An 18,333-nucleotide genomic window follows, 5' to 3' on the forward strand; every position below is an offset into this window, starting at 1 on the left:
CTCCCTGGTGACCCCATGAGCGTGCGGCGGTGGCCAGGGGACAAAGTGTTGGAGCCCCGGGAGCCCTATTCATCACTAAAAGGGTGCTGAGAAGCTGGAGGCAGGAAAAGACCCTGATCCTGGCGACCAGGGAATCGAGGCCTCATTCCTAATGCTGCCATCAGCGGGCTGCGGCGACTGGGGACCAGGACCCTCCCCCCTCCCCTGTCGAGCGCGTGACGCTGTTCCCTCCAAGACCCTCCGTGACTCGCGTGTGTCTCTCTCCAGGCCAGACGGCTTCCCAACCCAGACCCCACACCTCTGCACGGGGTGGGGGTGGGTCCGATGGCATCTCGCGTCAGCATGTCCCAGCCTAAGCTCCCAGTGGCCCTCCCCGCTTCTCCCCTCCCCCCCACCGCCCCAACCTGCCTCTACCCAGGGGGTCTCCTCCCCGTCACTGATGACAGTGGCTCCATGCTTCCAGTTGCTTAGACTGAAAATCACAGAGCCCTCTTTTTGTTTTTCTCCCCCACCCGGCGATCAATGGATCCAGTGGCCCCACCTTTGAAAGGTATCTGAACACGACCATTTCTCGCCACCTGGCCCGGCTCATTTCTCACTTGGACTGTCACGTTGGAATCCCAACCGATCTCCCTGCCGCCTGGCTTGGCCCTTTCTCCAGAGTGGGCAAAGCGATCCATTTTTTTTAAGTAAAAAGAATCGTGTCCCTCTTCTTCTCAGTGCCCTCAGGGTTCCTGCTGAAGCCCTATGTGAACTCCCCTATGCCCCACTCCTTAGCTGTCCCCCTCATTTCTTCACCTCTCTTCCTCCGCTCCAGCCACACCAGCCTCCTTGCCTGTGGATCCTTAATACAGGAAGCATTGACCTACCTCAGGGCCTTTGCACCTGCTTTTCTCATGGCCCCGTGCTTCCCCCCACATATCCTCCTGTCTCCCAGCTAGCTCCTTAGCCAGAATGCCTCCTCCTGAGTGAAACCTTTCCTGCCCCCCCCCCCTATTTGCAACGGCAAACCTTCCAACTGGCACCCTCTCCCTGCAATGGCACGCTTCCCTAACAGATGTCACAATTCACCTCCTTTAACGGGTGTCTTCCTCCAATAGGACAGAAGCCCCAGAAGGGCAGGCTCTTAGACTGAATTGGTCCCTGCTATATCCCCAGTGCCAGGAAAAGTACCCAGTTCAGTCAACGCTCGGTACATATTTGTAAAAGGAAAATCTTCCAAAAGGTGGCTCTTTGGAAGAATGGAATGCTGGGCTGGGTGTCTGCAGGAAAGCAAGATCCAATTAATTCCGAAATAGTCACCTGCACCCTGTATAAGAGCCTTTGGGTTTTGCCCTTCTACTTTCCCCTCCCTCTATCTTTGCCTCCCAGCTTCCCCCAAAAAAACTAATTTACAAATGGGGTCATCCCCTCCCCCCGTTTGTAAAACACGTGCTAAGTCTGTCTCTTGGATCTGGCCTCAGGCAAATAAACGTCAGGAATAAATCAGGCGAGCCTCTCCCTTGTTGTCCTCGTCGAGGCACCAATAAAGCAAGGAGCTTCACCCCCTCCCTTCACCCCCTCGCTCTGCTTCTTGGCCGTGACTCCCCAACTGCCTGCGGTGTATTTGGAGCTCAGCGGCTGGTCTCCCCACTGGTGCCACAGCCTCTCCCCAGCCGCAGTCGTCCTGAACAACCTTCCTCGCAGCTTTTAACGAGTGTCCAGCACCATCCTTTTGTCCTCGACAGCACACATTGTACGGTTGGATTTACAAACACAGACGCACACGCTCCCGAATGGCCGGGCTGGGGTCCTCCTCCACCGGCTCTCTCCCCCGTAGCTGGGAAGGCCCTCTGCTGGCTCTCTCCATCTCTCCTTTCTGGGTCCTCACCCAGGGAAATGACCTGTTCCCCTGTCCCCTCACGGGCTCTGCCCTAAGCCAGCTGATTCCGTGAAGGGATGGGGTGTCCCTCTGCAGTGGGTGGTGTGGGGTGCTGGAGAAACGGCGCCCACCCCAGGGCCAGGCACCCAGCTGCAGGACTCAGCCCAGAGGCATCCGAGAGGCATCCGGTGAGTCTCATTGTATGCAAATCACACCTCAATGAAAAGAGTCTTAAGAAAAAGAAAAAACAAGGGGCGGGGGTTGCCAGCGGACAAAAGAAAGATTCCATTTTAGGAAGAGGGATGGGTAAAGCAAAGGGTTAACTTCACAGGCAGCCTGAAGGAACGGGAAGGTAGAAAAAGCTGTTTCCAAAAAGAGCTAAAACTTCTCTTAATGAGAAAGCAGACATAAAATTCACATATGGGGGCCTGTGTTTTCACCAGTCCCGAACAGAGATTGTGGCCAAACTTGCAAATGCCTGTGAACTAAGCACACACAATCTCTCAGGCTCTGCCAAAAGATAAGGAGTCCCCAGGAGGGGAGGGGACGGGACGGGACAGGAGGGGACGAGAGGGAGGGAGGGGAGGAGAGGGGAAGGGTGCATTCTCACAAGAGGTGGCACAGTCTGGTCCCCTGTCCCAGCCGCCCCCCGCCCCCCAGATCAGCTGGCATCATTTCAAACCCCAGCCCCCAAGTCTGCACATAATGAAATTGCTAGCGTCATTCGTGTACAAGGCAGCTATGAATCCGCAAGCCAGTCGGCGGTTTGGGGCAGGGGGCAGGTGAGCTGAGGGTTAACGACAGGTGGTGAGACCTGGGTTCAAGTCCTGATTCCCCCACGGACTGGCTAGGCTGCTGGGAGAGAGACTGTTCCTCAGTTTCCTCAACTGTAAAATGGGGATGATCTTGAAAGTAGCCCCCACCTCCTAACGCTATGAGAACTATATAAAGTTATACATTCTTAGAACGCATAAATCTTCGCCAGCACCCACTAAGTGCTCAATACATGCCAGCTATAATTCTTGTTAATAATAATAATAATAATAATAATAGTAATAAACTGGCGTTATCAAGGCTTTACCAGTTACCAGCTGTGGGAGGTCAGGCTAATCCATTCACTTCTGTGAGCTTCCCCAGCCGGTGAGAGGTAACAAAGCCCACTCCCAAGAAGGAATAAAATAATGCATGTTAAGTACCCAATTGTCCCTAGAAAAAGCATAAGAAATGGTAGCTCTAATTATGATGATTTCTCCAAACTGGTCTTTGTATGCCAGCTTTCTTTCTGGCTAAAAAAAATGGCCTGGATTTAGTTTTTAGATTCCTTGGGGGCAGGGACTAAATTGTTTGCCAAGGGTGCAGCCCCAGGGCCACGGTAATACCAGAAGATCCCCACCAAAGCTGAATCCTCCAAAATGGTAACCGGTTGTGTTAAAAATAAATGAACAAAGGCCACTGGGGGGAGAAAACATTGCCTGGCTGAGTGTCTAACCGGGAGGCCAGGGCAGCAGAGAAACACTCCGAGGGGGCCCTGGGGGCAGACTGGGGGGGGGGTGTCAGCGCCGGGAAGGGATGCTCGGGTTGTGCTGAGGGCGCCCTTAAACCGGCGCCCTGGAGAGGCACGTGAGGCCCTAGGTCTGTACTTGGACACGAGCCCCAAAGTTCACGGGCCAGGAAAATGGCTTCAGTAGGTCTAGTTAGGGCCCGGGCCGGCCCTCGTTAGCAGCCAGGTTCCCGGTGATCGCTTATCAGCTTCATCTCGCTAGAGGCCCTGGCCACGAAACAAACCCAGCCTTTGGCTTCGATGGCTCCCAGAAAGTTCTGCTGTAAATGGGGGACAGGAGTGTTTTTAACAAAGTGCTACGTCGTCGGACAGTCTTTCTCCTCCTTTCCTGTATTTCTTCTCTACTTTTCTTTCAGTGACGCTCTGTAGTGTTTTCAGGTTTTAAAAGACATCGGGGAAACATCCCCATGCCCACTTCCCTAGCTGCTTAAAGTCCTCAAACTCATGGGAGGGAGCAGGGTGGCCACGGGGGGTTGCAGGGAGTGGGAGGCGATGTTGGTGGGTTCTGAGTCTCCCTTCGGGAGCGGGACAGAGCTCTGGAGGCGGACGGTGGCCACGGCCGCACAGCAAGGCCCATGTCTTTAATGCCACTGCATGATACGCCCAAAAATGGTTTAAGTGCTGGGGCGCCTGGATGGCTCAGGTGGATAAGCATCCGACTCTTGATTTCGGCTCAGATCATGATCTCAGGGTGGTGAGATCGAGCTCTGCATCGGGCTCCATGCTCAGCAGGGAGTCTGCTTATGATTCTCTCTCTCCCTCTGCCCCTGCCTCTCCCCACACTTGCACTCTCTGTCTCTAAATAAATTAATTTAATGAAACTGCATTAAAATGGCTTAAGTGGTATAGTTTATATTCTGTATATTTCACTGCAATTTAAAACTTTTAGTGAAAAAAAATATCAGCCCACAAGGTGACATGGCTGTGGGGGAGTAATTGGTACCACCGTACGAGCCCCCACCATAAGCAACCATAATATCAAACAAAATACCCGAAGCCATGGTTTTCGGGCATCGAACCACCAGCAGCATATGCCTGTGGTCCCCAGATCCAGGGGAGGGACCCGCACAGGCAAGCCCTGCCCTTTGCCACCTGCCACCTTCTCCCTGGGGCAGCTCCCCAAACACCAGCCAGCAGCTGGAACCCACTGCCAAGCACAGAGGTCCTGCTGAGCAGAGATCAGCCTCTGGGGGGCAGCAGAAATGGTTGGACGTGGTGGGGCAGTGGACGTGTGGGGCAGGGTGCCCTGGATGCGCGCCCCTGACCAAGACTCTCAGCCCCTGTGCCTCAGTTTCCTGATCTGTAAGCGAGGACAACAGTACCCACCTCGTAGGATCATTGTGGGGCTTAAGTAAGTTAAAATACGCAAAGCGTCAAAACCTTGACAGGGCACGTGCTGTCGCCACATAGCTCCCCTCCCCGTGTTCCATAAAGATGTGCCGAGTGTAGTCACATGTGGGGTTAGGAATCGAAAACGCATCCGCCCAAGCCAGGTGAGCGGGGCCGTGGCGCGCGTGCTCCCGACAGGGTCCCCGACACCTGTGTTCTTGTCCTGTGCAGTGTGCGCGTCCCCAGCCTCCGCGACTCTGCTACGGGAAAGCAGCCTCAATAAAACACTCCTCGCTACAAACGGTGCCTCGATGTGTTCAGACCTTGACTCAGAAACTGCGTTTGATACGCGCATGAAATGGTTTGGAAAGGAGCCGTTCTCTCAGGCAAGGTGTAGGATGGACCCGTGGCCAGGTGGCAGGACGTCAGCGTTTCAGGTTGAGGCTCATGTTTCAAGATGAACACTAGGACAGAGAGATTTTTCAGCCTCCTCCGAGCAGAGCAGCTGGCGGAAGAAGAGCCCTCAGGTCCCCACCCTCCAGTGGGTGCCTTTCCCAAGCCACCTGAGCGAGCCTCCCCCGTGCGAGGGTTTTGCCTGAAGCATCCTCCTTTGGCCCTGGCAAGGCCAGGCTGGCAGCCGGAAAGCCGGAGCCGCCCATCGAAGGTCACGCCAGGCAAAGCAGGTGTGAACTTGGTGCCTCTCCAAAGGCCCCTCCCTTTCACTCTCAAAGCCACAGGCCCACGCAACTCTCAGGGGCCAGCACCCAGGGTGTCCTGGGCTGAGCTGGGCAGGAGGAAGGCGGAGCTCCAGGGGAGCCGATTGGCTGCAGAGCATGTGGTCACCCTAGAAGCCACCGTGTGGGTGGTGGGGGACTCCAGGGGGCCACATTACACTAGAGAATTCTCCCAGTGAGGTTTCACGGGGTCCCCAGAAGAAGCTGTGACACGGGGCAGAAAGAACTCTGGGATCGGAGTTGCCTACCTGAGTGACTTCTGAGAATCTCACTCCTTGTTTTATCCAGATGCCCTCCCATCACCCTCAATGCTTGCAGTGAGCTCCCACTTCTCTCCTTCTAGAGCGGGGGGTCGGCAACTGTTCTCTGCAAAGGCCCAGACAGTCACTATTTCAGGCTCTGTGAGCCAAGAGGCACGCTTGCAGGTACCATGTGGCTACTTACATAACAAGGTGTAAAATGAATTTTCACAAACGCTTCCTGATTTGTTGTCAAACCCTACATTTATAATCAAGGAGAATTTTCTTGTGCCGCAGAACGAAGCTCCTCCAGGGAGAGGGTGACACTTCCGCTTAACTCGCAGGCTGGATCTGGCCTCCCGGTGCCTCTCTCTTCTTCGGAAGGTCTTGGACCGGACACTCCTTCCTGTCGTTTGTTGTGATTTGCTAGATCTTGCTGCAAAAAGAGAATTGCGGGGACTGTGTGCCTAAGCTCTGCTGCCTGTTACTGTGCTCGCCTGCAGAGTGTTTACTGAGCAACTACTAGATTCTGGAAGCCGTGCTGAGAGCTGGGGAGGGAGCAGTAAACAAGCCAAACCTCAGCTGTCCCTCCAAGCTTTCGGCCTAGTGGAGGGAGACAGAAAAGTGAACCAGGAAGTCACTTGACCTTTCCTAGGCCTCAGGCTCCCCAGTTATAAAATGGGCACAATAATCTGGGCCCCCGTGGCCTCACCGGTGGTTGGGAGGCCCAAGACAGAAGATAACCGTGCTGTGCTAACTTAAAGCACCACACTGATCAGAGAAGGGACCTTCCGCATGCTACTATTTTTAGCTGCCTTTTCTTGTCTAAAATAAGAGATTTTTGACAAGTGGCCTTCAGGTCTCATCGCAGTCGGTAGGATGGCAGAGCGAGGAGAGAGATGCCAGTGGATCAAGGAGTCTGGGGCGTTCCTGCCGTGCGAGGTGCGCTGGGGGTGGGGGACAGGAGGCGCGTTCCTCGTGCCCCCGCGGCCCTCTGCAGCTTCTCCTGCCACGTCTGGGGGAGTCCTCCGGCCTCAGAGCTGCAAGGAGAGGCAAGGATTGAAAACTGCCGTGCGAAGCCACCCTTCCAAGTCCTCAGGGCAGGTCTCCCCTTGTGCCTTCTTCACCCTCTGTGCCAGCTCCAGGCCACCTGCCTCCCTGCAGGCTCATGCCCCCCTGCAAGCTCATGCCCCCTGGCCAGGGATGTCACCAGTCCTGCTAATGAGCCTGCAGGCCCCAGACCACTCCTTCTGCAGTGAGAGGCCCCATCTGGGGAGGAGAGCCCACATGGTGACAGAGGGCCCGGGAGGGGCCTGGCACTGAGGCTGGAACCCAGGAGTCCCTTGGGGGGGGGGGGGGCTTTCAAGCCGGCTGCTGGGCTCCATGCATCACCCCAGGGTTTAGAAGATACTAGATAAGATACTAGAGCCAGGAGAACGTCTGCATCTTCTCATTCAGCAGTTTTCAAACTATTTCAGCTGCAACATTTTTTCTTCAAACAATATCCTGCTGGAATCTCGAATACATAGAGCATCGGGGTGGCCAAGTGTCCTGATCACAGGTCCGCGTTTGAAAGAGGAAGGATGGCTTTTTGAACAATAGTGTCAGAGTAATTGGATATCCAGAGGCCAAAGCAGGAACTCGACTTCACCTCCTATCTCCTACAAAAATCAACTCCAAATGGATCACAGACTTAAAAAGTAAAACATAAGGATGCCTCGAGTTCGAGCCCCGTGTTGGATGTAGAGATTACTTGAATAAGTAAATATTAAAAAAGAAAAGAAATGTATTTGGTTTTCCTCTGGTTCAAGCAAAGAGACCCTAAAACCCTTGCAATTTCTTATATAAGAGCCATGGGGGGGCACCTGGGTGGCTCAGCGGTTCAGCGTCTGCCGTTGGCTCAGGGCGTGATCCCAGGGTCCTGGGATCGAGTCCTGCATTGGGCTCCCTGCAGGGAGCCTGCTTCTCCCTTTGTCTGCGTCTCTCATGAATAAATAAATAAAAAATCTTAAAAAAAAAAAAAGTAAAACAGAAAACTATCAAACATTTAGAAGAAAATGTAGAAGACTGTCTTGGGGCCATAGGGCTAGGATTGTCTTCTTCCCTCCCTCTCCCCCTCCTCCTTCTTCTCCTCCTGCTCCTCCTCCTCCAAAAAAAAAAAAAAAAAAAAGAAAGAAAGAAAAAAGAAAAAAAAAGGATATAACTCAGAAACAGACAGATGGAAGGAGAGATGCACGGGGCTTCCCCCTGCCCTCTCTCAGACCTCCCATTCTCTCCAAATCTCCGCTTTTTCATTCACCCCAAAGCTCCAAGCTCCAAAGCACGATCCACAAAAGAGAAAAATCGATAAACTGGACTTCCTCAAAATTAGGAAATTTTGCTCTATGGAAAAAAAAAGCCTGTCAAGAGGATGGAAAGATGAGCTACAAACGGGAGAAAATATTTTTAACCCACATGCCTGACACAGGACTCGTATCTAAAATATATAAAGCACTCTCAAACCCCAACAGTTAAAAAGAAAAAAAAAATACAATTAGAAAATGGGCCAAAGGCATGAGATATTTCAGGGGGGAGGATCTACAGATGCCAAATAGGTCCATGAAAAGAGGGTCACCATCACCAGTCACTAGGGAAATGAGAATCAAGACCCCAGCGAGCCACCCCGGTGTAGCTGTTAGGACAGTTAATACTAAAAAGACAGTGGCCATGCCAGGTGCTGGCGAGAAGCTGGATGCCTCGGACACGGCCGCTGGGAATGCTACGGCCACTATCGGACAGAGTTTGGCAGTTTCTTTAACAAAACTAAGTATACACTTCCCCTTTGACCCAGCGATTACACACTTGGGCATTTATCCCAGAGAAACAAAAACTTAGGTCCACACACAAAGCGATCCACGAGTATTCACAGCAGGTTTGCTTGTAATAGCCCAAACCTAGAAATCACCGAAAGGTCCCCTAACTGGACGAATGGGGAAAGAGGCTGTGACCGGTCACAGCATGGACCACGACACAATAAGGAGAAGGAGCAAACCACTGATAACCCACAGCAGGGCGCACAGATCACGGGGGATTAGGTGAGTGTGAAAGTCGACCTGAGAAGCCTACGGTTCCATCTGCAAAACAATTCTCGAGGTGACAAAATTACAGAGATGGAGAACAGACTGGTGGTGGCTGCGCGTCAGGGATGGTGGGTGGGAGGGAAGGAGGGGGGCACTACGAGGGACAGCCCCCAGGGAGATCTTTGCAATGAGGGAGCGGCTGGGGGTGTTCACGGTGGCCTTCCACGTAAAATGGAAGAGGACGGTGTGTCACATCGAGACACATCGTACCCTTGGTATTGGCCCGTGGTTGTGTGACATGTAACGATTGTGGGAAACCGGGTGGAAGGTGGTACGAACCACACCGTACTACAGACGCAATCGCCTGGGCATCTGTAATGATTTCCAAAATTAAAGGATAAATAAATAAGTAACTGTCCAGGCTCGGGAGCCACTCAGAATCGGGTACAAGTCCCAGCTCCACGGCGAGCTTGCTGTGTGGCCTTAGGCAGACTGCGTCACCGCTCTGAGCTTCATGTCCCCTCCTGCAGCGTGTGCCCACCTGAGGGGTTTGCAAGGGTTAACTGAGATAATGCACTGGTGCATATAAAGTACCTGGTAGGTGGTAAGGGTGCAACAGATGTGTTATTATTTTAAAAATCTGATGGAAGTGGGTTGGGGGAGCTTAGGCAGTGGCACCTTCAAGGAAGCCTCACTGGAAGACCACTAATGAGGTTCCGCTCCTCTCTGTAGGCTTGCTGCAGCCGAGGCCCTGGAAGTGGGCGGGGGTGGGGGTGGGGGTCTCTGCCCTGGGTCATCCGGTGCCCGCAGCACTGGGAGACTCAGACCCAGTGTTCCTGGCTCCTCGCCATGGGCCCTTTCCACTCTGCTCCTCTGCTGCCCCCTCCCCACCCAAGCGGTCACAGGCATCCACTCCTGTGGGTCCGTCCGAGTGCTCCCCATGTGAGGTCACAAGGCCCCAGTGATAGGTGGACAGGAGTCTCAGCTAATGCAAGTTCCTCTTTCTCCAGGGCTCCCTCTGTGCCAGGCTGTGGGATTGTGTCCTGGCCTGCTCCTACCTCCCACCAGGTAATCTCCGTCATCACCCTGATTTCACACGAGGTAACACAAGGTCCAGAGGAGTGCAGGAGCAGCCCAAAGTCCCGGCGTGAGCACAGTTGCAGCTGTGGCCTGACCAGGGTCTTGGATCTAAGATCTGAGATATTAGCAACACATCTCACTACATGCTGGGTGCCATTCTAAGACCAGCTCGCTTGGGCCACAGAATGAGGCCCTAAGGTAGATTTTTATTGTTAAAAGTTTTCATTTATTTATTCATGAGACACACAGAGAGAGGCAGGGACATAGGTAGAGGGAGAAGCAGGCTTCGTGCAGGGAACCCGATGCAGGATTTGATCCCGGAACCTGGGATCACGACCTGAGCTGAAGGCAGACGCTCAACTGCTGAGCCACCCAGGCACCCCTTTAAGGTAGATTTTTATTGTTAAAATTCTGACTTTAAAAAAAAAAAGAAAGAAAGAAAGAAAGAAAGAAAGAAAGAAAGAAAGAAAGAAAGAAAGAAAGAAAGAAAGAAAGAAAATTCTGACTTTCAGAGGAGGGAAGTGAAGCCCAGAGAGGCTCTTTAACTTGTCCGAGATCACACAGCAAGCGACAGAGCTGGGATGCAAACCTGGGCAGGCCAGTTCCAGAGTCTGTGCTTCCCATCTCCCCCTTTCTCTCACGGGGGTCCACCCTTTTCTGCCTCCCCAGAAGGGCCCTGCCTACATTCCTGGGGTCACCTGTGCTCACTGCTGCCCCGTGAGTCATCTGGAAACCCCCTCCCTGTCAGACTGGTTGCCCAGAGATTCCCTAGCACCCTGTTTGGGACAGAGAGCATTAGGTAATCGTGTAGGAAGGGAATGTTTCTGTGTCCAGCCAAATTCCTTCCTTCCTTCCCTCCGAGGCTGGGATGGGGAACCAGCTCGAGACACAGGCAATTTAATGAGGTTTGGTAATAAACACACTCTTTTGAAAAAAAAAAAAAAAACATGTGCATAATAATAGTTATTTAAACCATCCAGAAGATAAAATATAATGAGTGGTTTAGTTGTCAAGGTGGCTCCTGGCCGAGTGGTGGGGAGACAACACATGGCCCTGCTTCTTTCGGCTCAGGCTGGGTGACAGCTCGCCTTGTCTGGCTTTCCGTTTTCTCATCCCTTAAAGGAGGGGACTGGCTTCCAGCTAGAAAATAATACTTTCCAGCGCAACCTAATAGGCATAGAAATGACTATATATCACACATATACACCAGATACGACACGCCAAGATCAGGTTCCCACCTGCAAGGCTCATCCTCCTTGGGTGCCAGCTTCCTGCTTCCTAAGCCCCATAATCAGGCCGGTGTTTGATGATGGGTTGCACACCTGGTCACACATGCAAAGCCAAGAAGTCTTCCGTGGATCAGGTCCAGACCTGCGTGATTCAGTATGTACATTTAAATAGGCTTGCTTTCTCAGCCACTACCCAATTTTTCTAGATCGTCAGAGTCCACGGTTCATCACAGACTGAAGAACCCCAGATGTGGGAGAGGGGTCGGAGAGCAGGGAATCCTGATCTCTCCAGACAAAGCTGTTGGGGAACCACTTGCCTCAAGATCTACATAATACCTGATTGAGTATCTTGCTTTATTATTTTTTTTATTTTTTTATTTTTTTATTTTTTTATTTTTATTTATTTTTTTTTTTGCTTTATTATTTTTTTAAGATTTTATTTATTTACTCATGAGAGACACAGAAAGAGAGGCAGAGACACAGGCAGAGGGAGAAGCAGGCTCCCTGCAGGGAGCACGATGCTGGACTCAGTTCCAAGACCCCGGAATCACGCCCTGAGCCGAAGGTAGACGCTCAACCGCTAAGCTACCCAGGTGTCCCAGAGTATCTTGCTTTAAATAAACATCCATTTTCGGATCTCTGGGTGGCTGAGCAGTTTAAAAGAGAACTCCATAATATTCATTATTGAAAGCATGGATTTGATCGCTCATTATACACACACACACACACACGTATTTCTAACATGCACTGAAATAAATTTGTAGCAATAGGAATTTTTAAAATGTTCATCTGTGTACTTGCCAAAACCACCACCAGGTGCATAGCCACGGTGCATACCCAACGATGCATGCCCACGAAGCATGTCGAAGCATGCCAATGGTGCATGTCCACAGTGCACATCCGTGGCACCCGACTATGATGCGCGTCCGTGGAGCACATCCATGGGGCATGTCTATGATGTGTGTCTACAGAGCACATCTGTGGAGCTTGTCTCTCCATGGAGTGTGTCCATGGAGCATAGCCATGGAGCGTGCCAACGGTGTGCATCTACACTGCACACCTGCAGTGCCTGTCTGTGGTGTTCATCCACAGAGCATATTCAAGGGCATGTCCACGGTGCATGTCCAAGAGGCACATCCTTGGAGCTCAGACCCATCCTCTTCATTTTTCAGGGAGGATCCCTGGGGGTCCAGACTTATAGCCTAAGCCCAATCTCGTTGAGGGGGGCCCGGGTCTCAGAGTTGAGGAGCAGTGCCATGTGGCATAAAGAGTGTGGGTTTCTAAATCACGGAGTCGCAATTACCACCTTGGAAGGTACCAGTTGAGCATCCTTGACCCTCAGAACCTCTCTGAGCCTTCATTCCCCCCTGTCCATTACGAAATTAACTGCTATCTCCACACACCACACAGCTCATAGGGCTGGCACCTACTTGGTCTACAATCGTCCTCTTCCTCCTTCTCCACTTTGCCCAAGAGAACAGAATGTGTTCTCACCTCAGGGTCTTTGCTCATGCTGTTCCTACTGCCTGATCTGCTGCACGAAGAGAGGAAGCTGAGGCTTGCGGGTATCACACGTCGGTGCTGTCGAGGGGCCTAATCTAAGGCCGTGATGGGTGGGTGACAGGCCTGGCCGCGGGAGGGTTCTGCACACAGCGGGGCTCAGCCCACAGTGCAGACTTGCCAGCTCACACGGTCCACTCCCAGAGTCGCGGGACCTGGATAGAAGTCGGGCCCTGGCCCTACCCGGGTCCATGCCCAGCACCACCATTGCCCAGAGTGGACATTGTCTTTTAAGACAGTGCTTCTTCCTGAGACTCAAAGCCCGAAGAAACCCACACACGATTGCTGCCTTCCACCTGCTGTTTCCAGCTTTGGAATTGAACCAAGACTCCTATAGGGAAAGCAAGAGAAGGCATAAAAAGAAGGGGTCCTAGGGCAGCCCGAGTGGCTCAGCGGTTTAGCACCGCCTTCAGCCCAGGGTGTGATCCTGGAGACCCAGGATCAAGTCCCACGTCAGGTTCCCTGCATGGAGCCTGCTTCTCCCTCTGCCTGTGTCTCTGCCTCTCTCTCTTTCTCTGTGTCTCTCATGAATAAATAAATAAAATCTTTAAAAAAAAAAAAGAAGGGGTCCTAGGAAGAGGGGGATTTAAGAAAATGAAGGAGGGCACAGGGCAGGGGGCAGAGCAAGGAAAGAGAGCTAGTGGGTGACAATGGAGTAAGTCCAGGAATGGCTTGGGTGGGGCCCCTGAGGTCAGCAACAATTCATTTTGGCCTCTGAAAATAGGCAAAACTTATATAAATATTATATCGTCATTCCTCACGTTATTATATTTTACCTTCAGGTTGTTACATCTCATGTTGAGCTCTAGTGAACAATAGGACATCGAGTCATTGTACGAGTTAAGGTGTATTAAAGATTGCGTGACAGGGAAACTGAGACACGAACAGGTGTGCTCCCCCAGGCTTGGACCTTGTGGAGTACCCCCCAAGAGGGTCAAGGAGGAGGAGACGCAGACCGTGCGGCATGGACCTAAAGCCACACCGACCCTGTTTCCAAGGCTCTCTGTCTTGGGAACAGCACTTAACAGTTTAGGGAATGCTTCAATGCACTGACCCTGGGAGCAGGCCCGGCAGGAAGCGCTGCCCCCTGCCCCTCTCCTCACCCAGAGGTGAGGAGCCTACACCCTGGAGAGGATGAAATGAGCCCCACTGCCTCCCCCTCTGTGCGCCAGCGAGCATGCTGCCTGCTGGGCCACAGTCCTTCGTGGAACTCTGGCTCCTTCCACCAGGTGGCTGTGCCTGCCCCCCCACTGGGGCCTGGGATTCACAGACGTTGCCCGGCCTGAGGCCCCATGCTGGGTCTGTCTGACACACAAGAAGGAATGGATTGGGAGTCAGCACTTAGGGGAAGTCGTGTCCTCACCATGTTCCCCTGTGAGACCTTGACCGACAGTCCAGGTGTTTGGCGCTGCGGGGGCTCACACCGGTTGGGTTTGTTCACTTTGCCGAGGGTTGTTATCGTTCTGCATGACATGACATGGCCTGAAATGCAGTGGTGTCCGGCCACCAGGGCCACCTGACACATGAAACAGGCTACCCTCCTTGCCTTATCACTAGCCACCCAGGCACATGATCAATTCTGTGCCGGAGCCCAAAGCCTTGGTTTTTCTTGTCTATTCAGACCCTGTGTCTTGACCTCACCAGAAAACTCCCTGGCTTCTTGGCTCCATTACACAATGGATGCTGGGCAAACGTCTCATTGGCCTGCAACTCATGTGTCCTCTATCTCTCTCTCTGCCCTAAACCTTCCATCCATACTGCCCACTGCCAGGGGGAATGGTATCTCTGCAGAGCGTGGCTTTTATTGGCAAGCGTGGATGAGGGATAGTCTGAAAAAAGTGACTGGAGAGCTATGGATTAGAGAGTCCAATTCTATATACTGTGGTTCTATCCCAGGTGGGAAACACAATGTGAGTGTAAGCACCTGGCACAGGACGGACGGTCTGGTGGTTACAAACTCACATGCAGACATCCATGAAACCCATTTCGATCCCATTGGTCCTGGGTCCGAAAAGTCAAACTCCCAAGGCGTGTCTGTTTTCATTTCACATTTCTTCTGGACTCTTGTATAAAAGTAGGAACACTGGGACCAGTAGGAGGAAAATCATGAAGGGGCCGCTTGTTCCCCAAGGTGTAGGTGACTGGGGCTACAAAGCGTAAGCCCTGAAAACCCTCAGGAAGAGAAGCAGGGGCACCGGCTCCAGGTGCCGGGCAGGACAGAGGTTCAGTAAATATTTGTTGAATTTCCTTAAATCTTGTTCTTCATCAGCCAGCATGTGAGGCTTGGTGTCCGGCATCCTACGTCTTCTCTCCCTGGAACTAGGCTCAGAATACTCCCACGGGGACGGTGAGACTTCCCTTGAGAAAAGGTGTATGACTTTTCATACTTTAGGACACATAAATATTACCTATGGGATTTAAGATTTTATTTATTTATTTGAGATAGAGCGGGCGTGAATAGGGGTGAGGGGCAGAGGTGGAGGGACAAGCAGACTCACCTTTGAGCAGGGAGCCATACACAGGGCTCCATCCCAGGACCCGGAGACTATGACCTGAGCCGAAGGCAGACGCTTCACCAACTGAACCATCCAGGTGCCCCAACCTGTGGGATCCTGATAAAAACACAGATTCAGATTCAATAGATCTGGGGCTCAGCCTGAGAGTCTGTGTTTTTAATGAACATCCAAATGATGCAGCTGCTGCTGGTCCAGGGACCTCACCAAGGGTTCCTAGAACGAGCTCACCTGGCAGCCACTGTGTGGCCTTATTGGTCACAGAGCCTCTCTGGGCTTCAATTCTTCATCTGGATATTACATAGGTCAACAAACATAAATTGACAGCATACTCATGTCAGGTTGCCCTGGGTGCTTGCTGGGAAAACAAAGATGAATAAACCACATTTCTGGGAGGGCTTTGCATCCTGGGTTGCTTAAAAGTCCAATGATAGTATTTAAGGATCCTTTGGATTCTCTAAAACTTCATGGCTGACTGGCAGAAATTGAATTATAAGAGTTTCCTCTCCTAGAAAACATGTTTCCCGACACTATGATAAGGATCCTTCCCCCACCAACTATGGTTCTCCGAATCAGGGAATATTCTTCTAGATGTAACCCCAAAAGAAATCTAGTACAAACTCTATCTTGCCATTTAACCGGCGAGAACCCTCAAGAACAGAGGCAGAGAGTGTTGGGTCCAGAGCCGATTACTGGTTTTCCAGCTATGCTTTCGAAGGCAGGTCGTCCAATAGAAATAAAATATGAACCACAAAATTTTAAATAAGTAATTTTAAATTTTGTGGTAGCCACGTTGGATAGAGTAGAAAGAAACAGGTGATGTTAATTTTAATAGTCTTTTAACCTAATGCCAAAAATATGACCATTTCAACATGCAATCAGGATGATAAAATTATTGGGATATTTTAGATTCTTTTTTGTCGTACTAAGATTTTGAAATTCGGTGTCCGTATGCCTCCAGCACGTCACGTATTAGCCACATTTCCAGTGCTCACTAGTCCGTGGCTAGCATGCTGGACGGTGAAGGTGGAGATCCAAGTTAGAGCATCCTACCCTAACCCGGCCGTACAAACACTGACCATCGGGATCAGTTGTCCATGCGTCATTAACATTTTTCTCATGACCAGTGATTTTTTTTTTTAAGATTTTATTTATTTATTCATGAGAGACACACAGAGAGAGAGAGAAAGAGAGGCAGAGGGAGAAGCAGGCTCCCTGCATGGAGCCGGACGCGGGACTCGATCCCAGGACCCCAGGGTCACGCCCTGAGCCAAAGGCAGCCGCTCAACCACTAAACCACCCAGGGTCCCTGATCGTTCTTTAATAGACTCTGGAGTTCCAGCTTTCTGTGGCCAAGGTGAATGGCATTCCACTTCTGGGAGGGCCCTTCAATGCCTCTGATCTAACCTGACATAGGACTTCACCGAACACCAGGAGAGGCCAAGCAGCCTGTCGTGGGGTTCAGTGGCAGCGGGCTGGCGGCTGGAACCCACATTTCCAGAGTTCCTCGTGTGAAGTGCTTGTAACCCAGTGCCGGCCGCCTAGGAAGTGCCCGAGAAATCTCAGCCACCGTCTTCAATTCTCCTCTCCCAGTTTTGCACCGAACCAGTCTGTCCCCAGAGACGCTGCTCGATTAAAGTGAGATACAATTCAGGGCGCGCTCTGGAGGAGGAAGTGTCATTTCCAGCCGGCCCAGTGGGTGCACCTCCCTAGGTAGCGCATCCATTACATAAGCGGCAGCGCGACACGCCTACCTGATGACTGTCCCCAGCACGCCCGGTTCAGCCTGGAAAGCCACACCGCCTTTCCCTAGGAGAACAGTGGTGTGGAACCGAGGCATGTACATGCAAAAATTACTCCTGCCATCTGACGAGTAGGGCCAGTTCTTGGGTGTTATCTCCAGAGTGCTTTTCTACGGCAGCACAACCTCCAGAAAAACCAGTTTCAGGAGCACCACACCTAGGATCACATGACGCAATCCGATATTAGCGTCTCGTTGCATCAGTGTTTCTGACGCATGTGTCTTCTGCGCTGGCAAAAAGCCTTATCATGGGGAAGGAGAGAGGGGAAAAAAAAAAAAGGAAAAATACTCACGGGCTGAAATCTAAAAGTACTATCTGTACTTCTCCTAATTGGCCACACAGGGTGTTTGTGGAGGATAAACACCCAACCAACCACAGAAGCCTGGCAAGCGCCAGCATGCCGTTTCCTGAAGGGGACTTGATGGCATACTTAGGCAAAATTCTTTTCTGGTTGGTTCTACTTATGTTTTATATGCAAGCATCAAGGTTTAATCTCCTAAATCTCTTTTTTAAATGCAGACCTATTAAGAAGAAGCTTTCAAAGGGTGTCTCTATTCCTTGTCTTGACCTATCTGAAAAATCTCTGGAAAGTACCAGTTGATTTCTCGTTTCTAAAGTTCTCTTACATAAGTGCTCTTGGCTCCCTGGACACACAGACTTTGGACTGATCAAATACCTTAGATTTGGGTCCCTTGGTGTTTCTGTCTTCCTCTAGACATTTGTTGCCTCCTGAATCCTGCTTCTTGCTATAATGATTAAGGAATGAATGAATTGCAAAAAAAAAGCCTAGAACTCTATCCTAATCTTTGGGAATTTGTCTAAAAAAGGAACTTCCTTGGGGCAGTAAGTCTAAGACAAAGGGAAGCAGGTAAAAAATCTTCCGTAGGAGCACAGGCTGGGCAGCCCAGGTGGCTCAGCGGTTTAGTGCCGCCTTCGGCCCAGGGTGTGATCCCGGAGACCCGGGATCCAGTCCCACGTCAGGCTCCCTGCGTGGAGCTTGCTTCTCTCCCTCTGCCTGTGTCTCTGCCTCTGTGTGTGTGTGTGTCTCTCATGAATAAATAAAATCTTTAAAAAAAAAAAAGGAGACCACAGGCTATTCAGGCCGTAACGTGGGAGGGAAGACCAGTAAGTCATCCACCTCCCAGGATGAGTAAACAGACCTTCTAAGAAAAATCAATCCTTTATATGGTTCACTAGGCGCTACGTGATCTAGCTCTTGCTACATCCCGGCTCCAGCCACACTGCTCTTTTCCACATGCCCCATGGGATGCTTCTCCTCCACATGGCATGTCTCTCTCAAGGTTCCCGGGCTTTTGTGTTTACTCTTCCTCCACGTGCCCTGTTAGAGTCTTATCGCTGTTCATCT

At 51.5% G+C, this 18,333-nt stretch overlaps 1 long non-coding RNA gene across 1 annotated transcript; it reads right to left on the reverse strand.

The window, feature by feature from the left end:
* Positions 1-4,319: 4,319 nt before the first annotated feature.
* LOC144314849 (uncharacterized) lies at positions 4,320-18,005 on the reverse strand. Its single transcript, XR_013380712.1, has 4 exons — positions 16,920-18,005; positions 15,151-15,264; positions 11,102-11,234; positions 4,320-6,764 (listed from the first exon to the last, which is right to left on the reverse strand). It is a non-coding gene; the product is annotated as an uncharacterized LOC144314849 (long non-coding RNA).
* Positions 18,006-18,333: the final 328 nt, after the last annotated feature.

This window comes from Canis aureus, chromosome 5 (genome assembly GCF_053574225.1).
Source record: "Canis aureus isolate CA01 chromosome 5, VMU_Caureus_v.1.0, whole genome shotgun sequence".
Lineage (NCBI taxonomy): Eukaryota > Metazoa > Chordata > Mammalia > Carnivora > Canidae > Canis > Canis aureus.